We start from the raw sequence: 14,000 nt of genomic DNA, 5'->3' as shown, positions 1-14,000 counted from the left end.
AGTAAGGCCTCAAAAACCATCAAAAATTGTCATAGTACAGTAAGGCATGAAAAATAGTCAAAAAATGTCACAGTATAGTAAGGCATGAAAAATGGTCAAAAAAAGTCATAGTATAGTAAGGCATGAAAAATGGTCAAAAAAAGTCACAGTATAGTAAGGCATGAAAAATGGTCAAAAAAGTCACAGTATAGTAAGGCATGAAAAATAGTCAAAAAATGTCATAGTATAGTAAGGCATGAAAAATGGTCAAAAAAAGTCACAGTATAGTAAGGCATGAAAAATGGTCAAAAAAGTCACAGTATAGTAAGGCATGAAAAATAGTCAAAAAATGTCATAGTATAGTAAGGCATGAAAAATAGTCAAAAATTGTCATAGTATAGTAAGGCCTCAAAAACCATCAAAAATTGTCATAGTATAGTAAGGCATGAAAAATGGTCAAAAAAAGTCACAGTATAGTAAGGCATGAAAAATGGTCCAAAAAAGTCATAGTATAGTAAGGCCTCAAAAACCATCAAAAATTGTCATAGTATAGTAAGGCATGAAAAATGGTCAAAAAAAGTCACAGTATAGTAAGGCATGAAAAATGGTCAAAAAAGTCATAGTATAGTAAGGCATGAAAAATGGTCAAAAAAAGTCATAGTATAGTAAGGCATGAAAAATAGTCAAAAAATGTCATAGTATAGTAAGGCATGAAAAATGGTCAAAAAATGTCACAGTATAGTAAGGCATGAAAAATGGTCAAAAAAAGTCATAGTATAGTAAGGCATGAAAAATGGTCCAAAAAAGTCACAGTATAGTAAGGCATGAAAAATAGTCAAAAATTGTCATAGTATAGTAAGGCATGAAAAATGGTCAAAAAAAGTCATAGTATAGTAAGGCATGAAAAATGGTCAAAAAATGTCACAGTATAGTAAGGCATGAAAAATGGTCAAAAAAAGTCATAGTATAGTAAGGCATGAAAAATGGTCCAAAAAAGTCACAGTATAGTAAGGCATGAAAAATAGTCAAAAATTGTCATAGTATAGTAAGGCATGAAAAATGGTCAAAAAAAGTCATAGTATAGTAAGGCATGAAAAATAGTCAAAAATTGTCATAGTATAGTAAGGCATGAAAAATGGTCCAAAAAAGTCATAGTATAGTAAGGCCTCAAAAACCATCAAAAATTGTCATAGTATAGTAAAGCATGAAAAATAGTCAAAAAATGTCACAGTATAGTAAGGCATGAAAAATGGTCCAAAAAAGTCACAGTATAGTAAGGCATGAAAAATGGTCAAAAAAGTCACAGTATAGTAAGGCATGAAAAATGGTCAAAAAAAGTCATAGTATAGTAAGGCATGAAAAATGGTCAAAAAAAGTCATAGTATAGTAAGGCATGAAAAATGGTCAAAAAAAGTCATAGTATAGTAAGGCCTCAAAAACCATCAAAAATTGTCATAGTATAGTAAGGCATGAAAAATAGTCAAAAATTGTCATAGTATAGTAAGGCATGAAAAATGGTCAAAAAAAGTCATAGTATAGTAAGGCATGAAAAATGGTCAAAAAAAGTCATAGTATTGTAAGGCATGAAAAATGGTCAAAAAAGTCACAGTATAGTAAGGTGTCAAAAAATGTGAAAAAATGTCATAGTATAGTAAGGCGTTAAAAAATGTGAAAAAATGTCATAGTATAGTAAGGTGTGAAAAAATGTCATAGTGTAGTAAGGCGTTAAAAAATGAGAAAAAATGTCATAGTATAGTAAGGCGTCAAAAATTGTGAAAAAATGTCATAGTATGGTAAGGTGTCAAAAAATGTGAAAAAATGTCATAGTATAGTAAGGTGTCAAAAGTGAAAAAATGTCATAGTATAGTAAGGCGTTAAAAAATGTGAAAAAATGTCATAGTATAGTAAGGCGTCAAAAAATGTGAAAAAATGTCATAGTATGGTAAGGTGTCAAAAAATGTGAAAAAATGTCATAGTATAGTAAGGTGTCAAAAAATGTGAAAAAAAGGCATAGTATAGTAAGGGGTCAAAAAATGTCATATTATGGTAAGGTGTCAAAAAATGTGAAAAAACGTCATAGTATAGTAAGGTGTCAAAAAATGTCATAGTATGGTAAGGTGTCAAAAAATGTGAAAAAATGTCATAGTATAGTAAGGCATCAAAAAATGTGAAAAAATGTCATAGTATGGTAAGGTGTCAAAAAATGTGAAAAAACGTCATAGTATAGTAAGGTGTGAAAAAATGTCATAGTATAGTAAGGTGTCAAAAAATGTGAAAAAATGTCATAGTATAGTAAGGCGTCAAACAATGTGAAAAAATGTCATAGTATAGTAAGTTGTCAAAAAATGTCATAGTATGGTAAGGTGTCAAAAAATGTGAAAAAATGTCATAGTATAGTAAGGTGTCAAAAGTGAAAAAATGTCATAGTATAGTAAGGCGTTAAAAAATGTGAAAAAATGTCATAGTATAGTAAGGTGTCAAAAGTGAAAAAATGTCATAGTATAGTAAGGCGTTAAAAAATGTGAAAAAATGTCATAGTATAGTAAGGCGTCAAAAAATGTGAAAAAATGTCATAGTATGGTAAGGTGTCAAAAAATGTGAAAAAATGTCATAGTATAGTAAGGTGTCAAAAAATGTGAAAAAAAGGCATAGTATAGTAAGGGGTCAAAAAATGTCATATTATGGTAAGGTGTCAAAAAATGTGAAAAACGTCATAGTATAGTAACGTGTCAAAAAAATGTCATAGTATGGTAAGGTGTCAAAAAATGTGAAAAAATGTCATAGTATAGTAAGGCATCAAAAAATGTGAAAAAATGTCATAGTATAGTAAGGCATCAAAAAATGTGAAAAAATGTCATAGTATAGTAAGGTGTCAAAAAATGTGAAAAAACGTCATAGTATGGTAAGGTGTCAAAAATGTGAAAAAACGTCATAGTATAGTAAGGTGTGAAAAAAATGTCATAGTATAGTAAGGTGTCAAAAATGTGAAAAAATGTCATAGTATAGTAAGGCGTCAAACAATGTGAAAAAATGTCATAGTATAGTAAGTTGTCAAAAAATGTCATAGTATGGTAAGGTGTCAAAAAATGTGAAAAAATGTCATAGTATAGTAAGGTGTCAAAAGTGAAAAAATGTCATAGTATAGTAAGGCGTTAAAAAAATGTGAAAAAATGTCATAGTATAGTAAGGCGTCAAAAAATGTGAAAAAATGTCATAGTATAGTAAGGTGTGAAAAAATGTCATAGTATAGTAAGGTGTCAAAAAAATGTGAAAAAATGTCATAGTATAGTAAGGCGTCAAAAAATGTGAAAAAAATGTCATAGTATAGTAAGTTGTCAAAAAATGTCATAGTATGGTAAGGTGTCAAAAATGTGAAAAAATGTCTTAGTATAGTAAGGGTGTCAAAAAATGTGAAAAAATGTCATAGTATAGTAAGGCGTTAAAAAAATGTGAAAAAATGTCATAGTATAGTAAGGTGTCAAAAAATGTGAAAAAACGTCATAGTATAGTAAGGTGTGAAAAAATGTCATAGTATAGTAAGGTGTCAAAAAATGTGAAAAAATGTCATAGTATAGTAAGGTGTGAAAAAATGTCATAGTATAGTAAGGTGTCAAAAAATGTGAAAAAATGTCATAGTATAGTAAGGGTGTCATAAAAATGTGAAAAAACGTCATAGTATGGTAAGGTGTCAAAAAATGTGAAAAAACGTCATAGTAATAATAAGGTGTGAAAAAATGTCATAGTATAGTAAGGTGTCAAAAAATGTGAAAAAATGTCATAGTATAGTAAGGCATCAAAAAATGTGAAAAAATGTCATAGTATAGTAAGGATCAAAAATGTGAAAAAATGTCATAGTATAGGTAAGGTGTCAAAAAATGTGAAAAAACGTCATAGTATGGTAAGGTGTGAAAAAATGTGATAGTCATAGTAAGGTGTCAAAAAATGTGAAAAATGTCATAGTATAGTAAGGTGTCAAACAATGTGAAAAAATGTCATAGTATAGTAAGTTGTCAAAAAATGTCATAGTATGGTAAGGTGTCAAAAAATGTGAAAAAATGTCATAGTATAGTAAGGTGTCAAAAGTGAAAAAATGTCATAGTATAGTAAGGCGTTAAAAAATGTGAAAAAATGTCATAGTATAGTAAGGCGTCAAAAAATGTGAAAAAATGTCATAGTATAGTAAGGTGTGAAAAAATGTCATAGTATAGTAAGGTGTCAAAAAATGTGAAAAAATGTCATAGTATAGTAAGGCGTCAAAAAATGTGAAAAAATGTCATAGTATAGTAAGTTGTCAAAAAATGTCATAGTATGGTAAGGTGTCAAAAAATGTGAAAAAATGTCTTAGTATAGTAAGGTGTCAAAAAATGTGAAAAAATGTCATAGTATAGTAAGGCGTTAAAAAATGTGAAAAAATGTCATAGTATAGTAAGGTGTCAAAAAATGTGAAAAAACGTCATAGTATAGTAAGGTGTGAAAAAATGTCATAGTATAGTAAGGTGTCAAAAAATGTGAAAAAATGTCATAGTATAGTAAGGTGTGAAAAAATGTCATAGTATAGTAAGGTGTCAAAAAATGTGAAAAAATGTCATAGTATAGTAAGGTGTCATAAAATGTGAAAACACGTCATAGTATGGTAAGGTGTGAAAAAATGTCATAGTATAGTAAGGTGTCAAAAAATGTGAAAAAACGTCATAGTATGGTAAGGTGTCAAAAAATGTGAAAAAACGTCATAGTATAATAAGGTGTGAAAAAATGTCATAGTATAGTAAGGTGTCAAAAAATGTGAAAAAATGTCATAGTATAGTAAGGCATGAAAAATGGTCCAAAAAAGTCACAGTATAGTAAGGCATGAAAAATGGTCAAAAAAGTCACAGTATAGTAAGGCATGAAAAATGGTCAAAAAAAGTCATAGTATAGTAAGGCATGAAAAATGGTCAAAAAAAAGTCATAGTATAGTAAGGCATGAAAAATGGTCAAAAAAAGTCACAGTATAGTAAGGCATGAAAAATGGTCAAAAAAAGTCATAGTATAGTAAGGCCTCAAAAACCATCAAAAATTGTCATAGTATAGTAAGGCATGAAAAATAGTCAAAAATTGTCATAGTATAGTAAGGCATGAAAAATGGTCAAAAAAAGTCATAGTATAGTAAGGCATGAAAAATGGTCAAAAAAAGTCATAGTATTGTAAGGCATGAAAAATGGTCCAAAAAGTCACAGTATAGTAAGGCATGAAAAATGGTCAAAAAAAGTCATAGTATAGTAAGGCATGAAAAATGGTCAAAAAAAGTCACAGTATAGTAAGGCATGAAAAATGGTCAAAAAATGTCACAGTATAGTAAGGCATAAAAAATGGTCCAAAAATGTCACAGTATAGTAAGGCATGAAAAATGGTCAAAAAAAGTCACAGTATAGTAAGGCATGAAAAATGGTCAAAAAATGTCACAGTATAGTAAGGCATGAAAAATGGTCAAAAAAGTCACAGTATAGTAAGGCATGAAAAATAGTCAAAAATTGTCATAGTATAGTAAGGCATGAAAAATGGTCAAAAAAGTCACAGTATAGTAAGGCATGAAAAATGGTCAAAAAAAGTCATAGTATAGTAAGGCATGAAAAATGGTCAAAAAAAGTCATAGTATAGTAAGGTGTCAAAAATGTGAAAAAAGGCATAGTATAGTAAGGCGTCAAAAAATGTCATAGTATAGTAAGGTGTCATAAAATGTGAAAAAACGTCATAGTATAGTAACGTGTCAAAAAATGTCATAGTATGGTAAGGTGTCAAAAAATGTGAAAAAATGTCATAGTATAGTAAGGCATCAAAAAATGTGAAAAAATGTCATAGTATAGTAAGGCATCAAAAAATGTGAAAAAATGTCATAGTATAGTAAGGTGTCAAAAAATGTGAAAAAACGTCATAGTATGGTAAGGTGTCAAAAAATGTGAAAAAACGTCATAGTATAGTAAGGTGTGAAAAAATGTCATAGTATAGTAAGGTGTCAAAAAATGTGAAAAAATGTCATAGTATAGTAAGGCGTCAAACAATGTGAAAAAATGTCATAGTATAGTAAGTTGTCAAAAAATGTCATAGTATGGTAAGGTGTCAAAAAATGTGAAAAAATGTCATAGTATAGTAAGGTGTCAAAAGTGAAAAAATGTCATAGTATAGTAAGGCGTTAAAAAATGTGAAAAAATGTCATAGTATAGTAAGGCGTCAAAAAATGTGAAAAAATGTCATAGTATAGTAAGGTGTGAAAAAATGTCATAGTATAGTAAGGTGTCAAAAAATGTGAAAAAATGTCATAGTATAGTAAGGCGTCAAAAAATGTGAAAAAATGTCATAGTATAGTAAGTTGTCAAAAAATGTCATAGTATGGTAAGGTGTCAAAAAATGTGAAAAAATGTCTTAGTATAGTAAGGTGTCAAAAAATGTGAAAAAATGTCATAGTATAGTAAGGCGTTAAAAAATGTGAAAAAATGTCATAGTATAGTAAGGTGTCAAAAAATGTGAAAAAACGTCATAGTATAGTAAGGTGTGAAAAAATGTCATAGTATAGTAAGGTGTCAAAAAATGTGAAAAAATGTCATAGTATAGTAAGGTGTGAAAAAATGTCATAGTATAGTAAGGTGTCAAAAAATGTGAAAAAATGTCATAGTATAGTAAGGTGTCATAAAATGTGAAAAAACGTCATAGTATGGTAAGGTGTGAAAAAATGTCATAGTATAGTAAGGTGTCAAAAAATGTGAAAAAACGTCATAGTATGGTAAGGTGTCAAAAAATGTGAAAAAACGTCATAGTATAATAAGGTGTGAAAAAATGTCATAGTATAGTAAGGTGTCAAAAAATGTGAAAAAATGTCATAGTATAGTAAGGCATGAAAAATGGTCCAAAAAAGTCACAGTATAGTAAGGCATGAAAAATGGTCAAAAAAGTCACAGTATAGTAAGGCATGAAAAATGGTCAAAAAAAGTCATAGTATAGTAAGGCATGAAAAATGGTCAAAAAAAAGTCATAGTATAGTAAGGCATGAAAAATGGTCAAAAAAAGTCACAGTATAGTAAGGCATGAAAAATGGTCAAAAAAAGTCATAGTATAGTAAGGCCTCAAAAACCATCAAAAATTGTCATAGTATAGTAAGGCATGAAAAATAGTCAAAAATTGTCATAGTATAGTAAGGCATGAAAAATGGTCAAAAAAAGTCATAGTATAGTAAGGCATGAAAAATGGTCAAAAAAAGTCATAGTATTGTAAGGCATGAAAAATGGTCCAAAAAGTCACAGTATAGTAAGGCATGAAAAATGGTCAAAAAAAGTCATAGTATAGTAAGGCATGAAAAATGGTCAAAAAAAGTCACAGTATAGTAAGGCATGAAAAATGGTCAAAAAATGTCACAGTATAGTAAGGCATAAAAAATGGTCCAAAAATGTCACAGTATAGTAAGGCATGAAAAATGGTCAAAAAAAGTCACAGTATAGTAAGGCATGAAAAATGGTCAAAAAATGTCACAGTATAGTAAGGCATGAAAAATGGTCAAAAAAGTCACAGTATAGTAAGGCATGAAAAATAGTCAAAAATTGTCATAGTATAGTAAGGCATGAAAAATGGTCAAAAAAGTCACAGTATAGTAAGGCATGAAAAATGGTCAAAAAAAGTCATAGTATAGTAAGGCATGAAAAATGGTCAAAAAAAGTCATAGTATAGTAAGGTGTCAAAAATGTGAAAAAAGGCATAGTATAGTAAGGCGTCAAAAAATGTCATAGTATAGTAAGGTGTCATAAAATGTGAAAAAACGTCATAGTATGGTAAGGTGTCAAAAAATGTGAAAAAACGTCATAGTATAGTAAGGTGTGAAAAAATGTCATAGTATAGTAAGGTGTCAAAAAATGTGAAAAAATGTCATAGTATAGTAAGGCGTTAAAAAATGTGAAAAAATGTCATAGTATAGTAAGGTGTGAAAAAATGTCATAGTGTAGTAAGGCGTCAAAAAATGTCATAGTATAGTAACGCGTCAAAAAATGTGAAAAAATGTCATAGCATGGTAAGGTGTCAAAAAATGTGAAAAAATGTCACAGTATAGTAAGGCGTTAAAAAATGTGAAAAAATGTCATAGTATAGTAAGGCGTCAAAAATTGTGAAAAAATGTCATAGTATGGTAAGGTGTCAAAAAATGTGAAAAAATGTCATAGTATAGTAAGGTGTCAAAAGTGAAAAAATGTCATAGTATAGTAAGGCGTTAAAAAATGTGAAAAAATGTCATAGTATAGTAAGGCGTCAAAAAATGTGAAAAAATGTCATAGTATAGTAAGGTGTGAAAAAATGTCATAGTATAGTAAGGTGTCAAAAAATGTGAAAAAATGTCATAGTATAGTAAGGCGTCAAAAAATGTGAAAAAATGTCATAGTATAGTAAGTTGTCAAAAAATGTCATAGTATGGTAAGGTGTCAAAAAATGTGAAAAAATGTCATAGTATAGTAAGGCGTTAAAAAATGTGAAAAAATGTCATAGTATAGTAAGGTGTCAAAAAATGTGAAAAAATGTCATAGTATAGTAAGGCGTCAAAAAATGTCATAGTATGGTAAGGTGTCAAAAAATTTGAAAAAATGTCATAGTATAGTAAGGTGTCAAAAAATGTCATAGTATGGTAAGGTGTCAAAAAATGTGAAAAAACGTCATAGTATAGTAAGGTGTGAAAAAATGTCATAGTATAGTAAGGTGTGAAAAAATGTCATAGTATAGTAAGGTGTCAAAAAATGTGAAAAAATGTCATAGTATAGTAAGGCGTTAAAAAATGTGAAAAAATGTCATAGTATAGTAAGGCGTTAAAAAATGTGAAAAAATGTCATAGTATAGTAAGGCATGAAAAATGGTCAAAAAAGTCACAGTATAGTAAGGCATGAAAAATGGTCAAAAAAAGTCATAGTATAGTAAGGCATGAAAAATGGTCAAAAAAAGTCATAGTATAGTAAGGCATGAAAAATGGTCAAAAAAAGTCACAGTATAGTAAGGCATGAAAAATGGTCAAAAAAAGTCATAGTATAGTAAGGCATGAAAAATGATCAAAAAAGTCATAGTATAGTAAGGCATGAAAAATAGTCAAAAATTGTCATAGTATAGTAAGGCATGAAAAATGGTCAAAAAAAGTCATAGTATAGTAAGGCATGAAAAATGATCAAAAAAGTCATAGTATTGTAAGGCATGAAAAATGGTCAAAAAAGTCACAGTATAGTAAGGCATGAAAAATGGTCAAAAAAAGTCATAGTATAGTAAGGCATGAAAAATGGTCAAAAAAAGTCACAGTATAGTAAGGCATGAAAAATGGTCAAAAAATGTCACAGTATAGTAAGGCATGAAAAATGGTCAAAAAAAGTCATAGTATAGTAAGGCATGAAAAATGGTCAAAAAAGTCACAGTATAGTAAGGCATGAAAAATAGTCAAAAATTGTCATACTATAGTAAGGCATGAAAAATGGTCAAAAAAGTAAGGCATGAAAAATGGTCAAAAAAAGTCACAGTATAGTAAGGCATGAAAAACCATTAAAGAAATGTTGTATAGTAACGGATAAAAATGTCAAATGTTATTGTTACAGATCAGTCAAAATTGGATTGAAAAGTATCACATTAGTGTAATTGGAAATTCTTAATTATGTGCTAGATATACAAGACTACATCATAGAAAACAATATAAATTCTTTAACCTAAATCTTGGAGTGAGTTGTTCATAAGTGTGTTAATTTTAATTGTCGGTCAGAGGGCGATTTTAAAAATAACTTTACTGTATATACTTAACAGTTCTACATAAGCTTTGTAAATGTTTTTGTTATTTGTTAAATGAAAAGAACAGTAAACCAATACATTTTAAATGTTAATAAGGAGGTTGAAATGAAATAATGAAACTGTCTGAGGTGGAAGAAATAGACTTTTTTACTGCAGTATAATAAACACAAGCTAAAATCATTCATTCAAACATTGACTTAAATGACAATGTTTATTATTGCTGTGCAGTTCACAGTAACATACAAGATTGCTTCAGTGATTTGTTGGTGATAACAGGCAACTATTGATTTTCTGAAACAGCCCCCTTTTATGTTTGTTAAATGTTCTGGTTTGTCTGTAATGTTGAATATTTCTGTGTTTTCATGGCTAAACAGTTGATGAGGAATAAGTAGTAGTGTATCAATCATTTTGCTTTGTATGTTTCTCTTTGATGTCCTCCAGATGTCACCACCTCGTCCCCGATGTCCATAAGCACAGAGACATGGTCCATGATCAGAGAGACATTGTCCACAACTCACAGTGACGTGCCAGTCACAGTAATTACAGTAGGTTCTTATTTTATATAGAGTTTCAGAACTCTTTCTAGACATCACTGTAACTGGAAAAACATGTGATACTGACTGCATTGTAAAAAGTTTAGCTTAAATCCCTGCAATTAGGTATAAAAAATTAATAAGCACAGTTTAGGAAAGGAAAAATAGATTTATTGATCTGTTTCTGTGCTTAACACGTGTTCTTGTCTCTGCAGGAGAAGACAACAGCAGTGGAAAACCTGAAGTGGATGACAGAAAACAAAAGTGTTACAAAGCCGTTAATTAGATATAAGACTTCCAGCATCTAACTGCTGTAAACAGTGTTGGTTTCCTGTTCAAGTGAAAACACTGTTTTTTTTCTACCATCTGTAATGTAGTCATGAGAACATTTTCCAAAGACTAATATATCTTTGGAAATTGTTCTCTCTCTCTCGCCTGTGAAAACGTTCAACTGCTTATGATACAATTATTAATAAAATAATTGTATCATAAGCAGTTGAATGATCACAAAAATGCTTACTGGACCTGTTCATCTTTTGAAAATGTGCTCATAACTACATTAAGTGTTTCGTTGTGGTCAAATGTCTGTCATCATCTTTGCTGTGATTTGTTAAATCTTGTCTGGAATAAAATCAATAAAGATTTCTTCCTAAACTTTTGAGTTGCATTTCTCTATATTGAAAGCAATGTTATACAAATCATTGTATTGTATTTTAAGAAAAAGGTCATAATTCTCATGTTTTTAAAGGTTTTATCCTTTTACTATAAACCTGTTTTTTAAGGATTTATTTTAAGTTTTAAGTTTTAACATGATTTATCAGACCTATTTTTTTAAGGTTTTATATACATCTTTTAAATATATTATCCTTATCTTTTTAGACCTAAGGTGTTTGTTCCAGACAAGAGGAACTGTAGCTGAGCTAATGACAGAGTCAGACTGAAAAGAATAAACTAACACTGACCTTATGGAAATGTCTTGACATCTGTGTCTCTTCTCTCTGTTCTTTAATGTTTGAAGTTTGAATCCTGTGGAGAAAAACACAACAAACATTAATATAGAGATGTGACTTTTAACACATCAAAATTAAAGCACAGTGTGTTTCTGGGTATTGAACTTCAAACTGTCAAAAGATAGAGAAGTAAAAGACACTGAAGAGAAGATAAGAGAGAGAGATCAGAACTAGTCCAAGAGTTAAATTTGCTCTATACACCAAGACAGAAGAAGCTGCTCTGACTGGAGAACTGACTTCACCAGCTCCTGATATTTACACAACAGCAGTGAATGGAAATGTTTTTTTCTCCAGTCAGTTAAAATTTGAACTAAATTTGGTTGATAGAGGCCAAGAAGAAGAAAAATGAGAGTGTTCTAGTGTGAAACTGAACTGGATGATTTACTGTACTAATGAGAAAGACAGAGACAGGAACAGAGAGGAAAAAAGAGAAAGAAAGAGTGAGAGAGAGAACTGATGTTTAAATTCTTCATTTTCTTTGAACTGTACATTCATAACCTATGTAAATGTGTGACAAATATACAACTCTTATACAGTCAGTGCTCTGTGTTGAACAGTTGATGTAAAACTGTATGTGAATTACCTGGAGGCCTCTGTCCTGGTCTCAAAGAACTTCTTCATTCTTTACGATCATGAATGAAGTGGTGAAACCTGGGGGAAATAAAGAGAAATATGCAAAGGAAAATGATCAATACACTACTACCTATTCCTCAACAGTTTAACCCCAAAACACACATAAACATTCAACATTACAGCCAAACCAGAACACTTTCCAAACATTAAAGGAGTGTCTCAGAAAATGAGCTGTTTACTGTCACATATGACAAGAAAAAGCATCACTCCTTTAAGAATCAGTATCAATACATATTTGGGAAAAATTAACTAATATGATTATCTTAAATTTCTATATTAATTGTCTGTCAACTAATTACCAGAAGAATCATGTATATTACTGTGAACTGCATAATAAAAACTTTCACTTAAGTAAAGCAGGGTTTTAACTTGTGGTATTTTTACTTATACTTCAGGCCACAGGCAGAAAACTAACTGACAACTATTTTGAGTTTTAAAAAATTATTATAACTGGCTCTACTTTCTGATAATTTATGGACACTATAAATGAGATATTATATTCAAAGTTAAACTCATTAAATACCAATGATTCAAACTTTCAGCTTTTTTTAGACTGGCTAGGACACATACCTGTTTGTTTTGTGAGCTGAGAGGTGGCATCTTTGTCCAGGCTGCAACAGCTGAACTAGCAAACCTGGAAAACACAAGCACAACACAAAACAAATAACCTCATTAATAAAGAATATCTCATTTCCAAAACTTGAACAGTGTAGAAGAACACAACACTGAAAACTCAACACTAGAACCTTGACAATCACACTTTGAGTTTTGAGGTGAATTAATTAATTGTGTTACTAGAATATGACTTCATTGATCTCAGAGAGAAAAACAATCTTCTCAGTAATTTAACAGTAATCTCAGCTCATACATTGTAACCTACTCTCGAGGCTTAAAACTTGTGGAGGGGCACAGAGTTACAATCCAGTTCAAGCCTGTATTTAACACAAAATTGAGCTCAATAAAGTCTCAAGTCACCACAAACAAATTTCTAATCAATAATGTATTCATCAAGGGATCAATGGATGGCTATGGACAGATTACTATCACAAAGCTACAAAGACACACAAAAGGACAAAGAAACAAAAAACGGTCTCAAAGAAACGTTAAATGACCAGAGATTCACACCAAACCAAAGACACAATACGATACAAAACAACCACAAAGAAGCTGACCATAAGTAGAGGTAAAACAGCCAGCTAGAGACGCTAAACGATGCAATACCACCACAAATAGACACAAAATGACAGACCATAAAATTATAAAGAAGCAGAAAAATGCAAACGGCGTTGTAAACAGATAAACGGACAACTAAACAGTTACCACCCTCCGCAACCCATGCCAGGGACGCTTTAGTCACAGAAACACAAACACACTTTTAACCCATGCAAATAAAAAGGACTACAAAATGAAAAAGGCTAAGGCTAATGCTAACGCTCACCACCACTGCTAACACCCAGGTGTAAAACAGTCAGAGACCCAAAATGATATAAAATGACCACAAATAGCCACAAGCCGATGTCAGCGACATGAAAAACCACCAACCACGGAGTTCAAATGATCAGGATGGAACATAAAATGACAAAGAGGCGCAAAATGTCGGTAAAATGAACAAAAACAAACAAGGATTTACACTGTTTTCTAAGCCCCTAAGGGTGCCATCACCCGTCCATGTTAGGTGCCCACAACTCATGCCAGGGACGCCTCAGTCACTGAAACACAAACGAACTCTTACCCACGCGGTATAAATGACTGAAAATAATTTAAAATATCATTACAAGGTAATGCTAAGGCTAATGCTCGTTGCTAATGCTAACGCTCTCCGATAACACTAATGCTAACGCTAGCCGCTAGCTGTTTGCCTTACCTTCGCGCTGGAGGTGCGTTCAGCGTCAAGTCTTACTCGTGTTCGACAAAAAAGCAGCTCCAGAGTTTGCTTTAGCATCCAGACCTCTTCATTAACGTGAAAAAAGCAGCTCCAGAGTTTGCTTTAGCATCCAGACCTCACTACTACCAACGTTTTCTCTCGCTACTGACAAACCGAAGCAATGGTTCAAACTTGGTTTAAATCTGTTTTCCG

General features: G+C 30.9%; 3 long non-coding RNA genes across 6 annotated transcripts in view; 2 read left to right on the top strand and 1 right to left on the bottom strand.

The window, feature by feature from the left end:
• Positions 1–11,214, top strand: part of LOC108887199 (uncharacterized) — a 19,337-nt gene extending 8,123 nt beyond the window's left edge. For 2 of the 4 annotated variants that reach the window (XR_007813203.1, XR_007813202.1), the window contains exons 4-5: positions 10,189–10,292; positions 10,496–11,212. This is a non-coding gene — a long non-coding RNA (uncharacterized LOC108887199). Of the gene's footprint in view, positions 1–10,188; positions 10,293–10,495 lie in introns of all 4 variants that reach the window. The other 2 variants (XR_007813204.1, XR_001961571.2) reach the window with 2 other exon arrangements.
• Positions 4,026–8,822, top strand: LOC127142449 (uncharacterized). Its single transcript, XR_007813205.1, has 3 exons — positions 4,026–4,447; positions 6,392–6,505; positions 8,308–8,822. It is a non-coding gene; the product is annotated as an uncharacterized LOC127142449 (long non-coding RNA).
• Positions 9,940–14,000, bottom strand: LOC108887198 (uncharacterized). Its single transcript, XR_001961570.2, has 5 exons — positions 13,788–14,000; positions 12,494–12,557; positions 11,874–11,941; positions 11,243–11,306; positions 9,940–10,519 (listed from the first exon to the last, which is right to left on the bottom strand). It is a non-coding gene; the product is annotated as an uncharacterized LOC108887198 (long non-coding RNA).

The sequence above is a fragment of the Lates calcarifer genome, linkage group LG5, assembly GCF_001640805.2.
Source record: "Lates calcarifer isolate ASB-BC8 linkage group LG5, TLL_Latcal_v3, whole genome shotgun sequence".
NCBI lineage: Eukaryota > Metazoa > Chordata > Actinopteri > Centropomidae > Lates > Lates calcarifer.
This window is presented reverse-complemented; position numbering and strand designations above follow the sequence as displayed.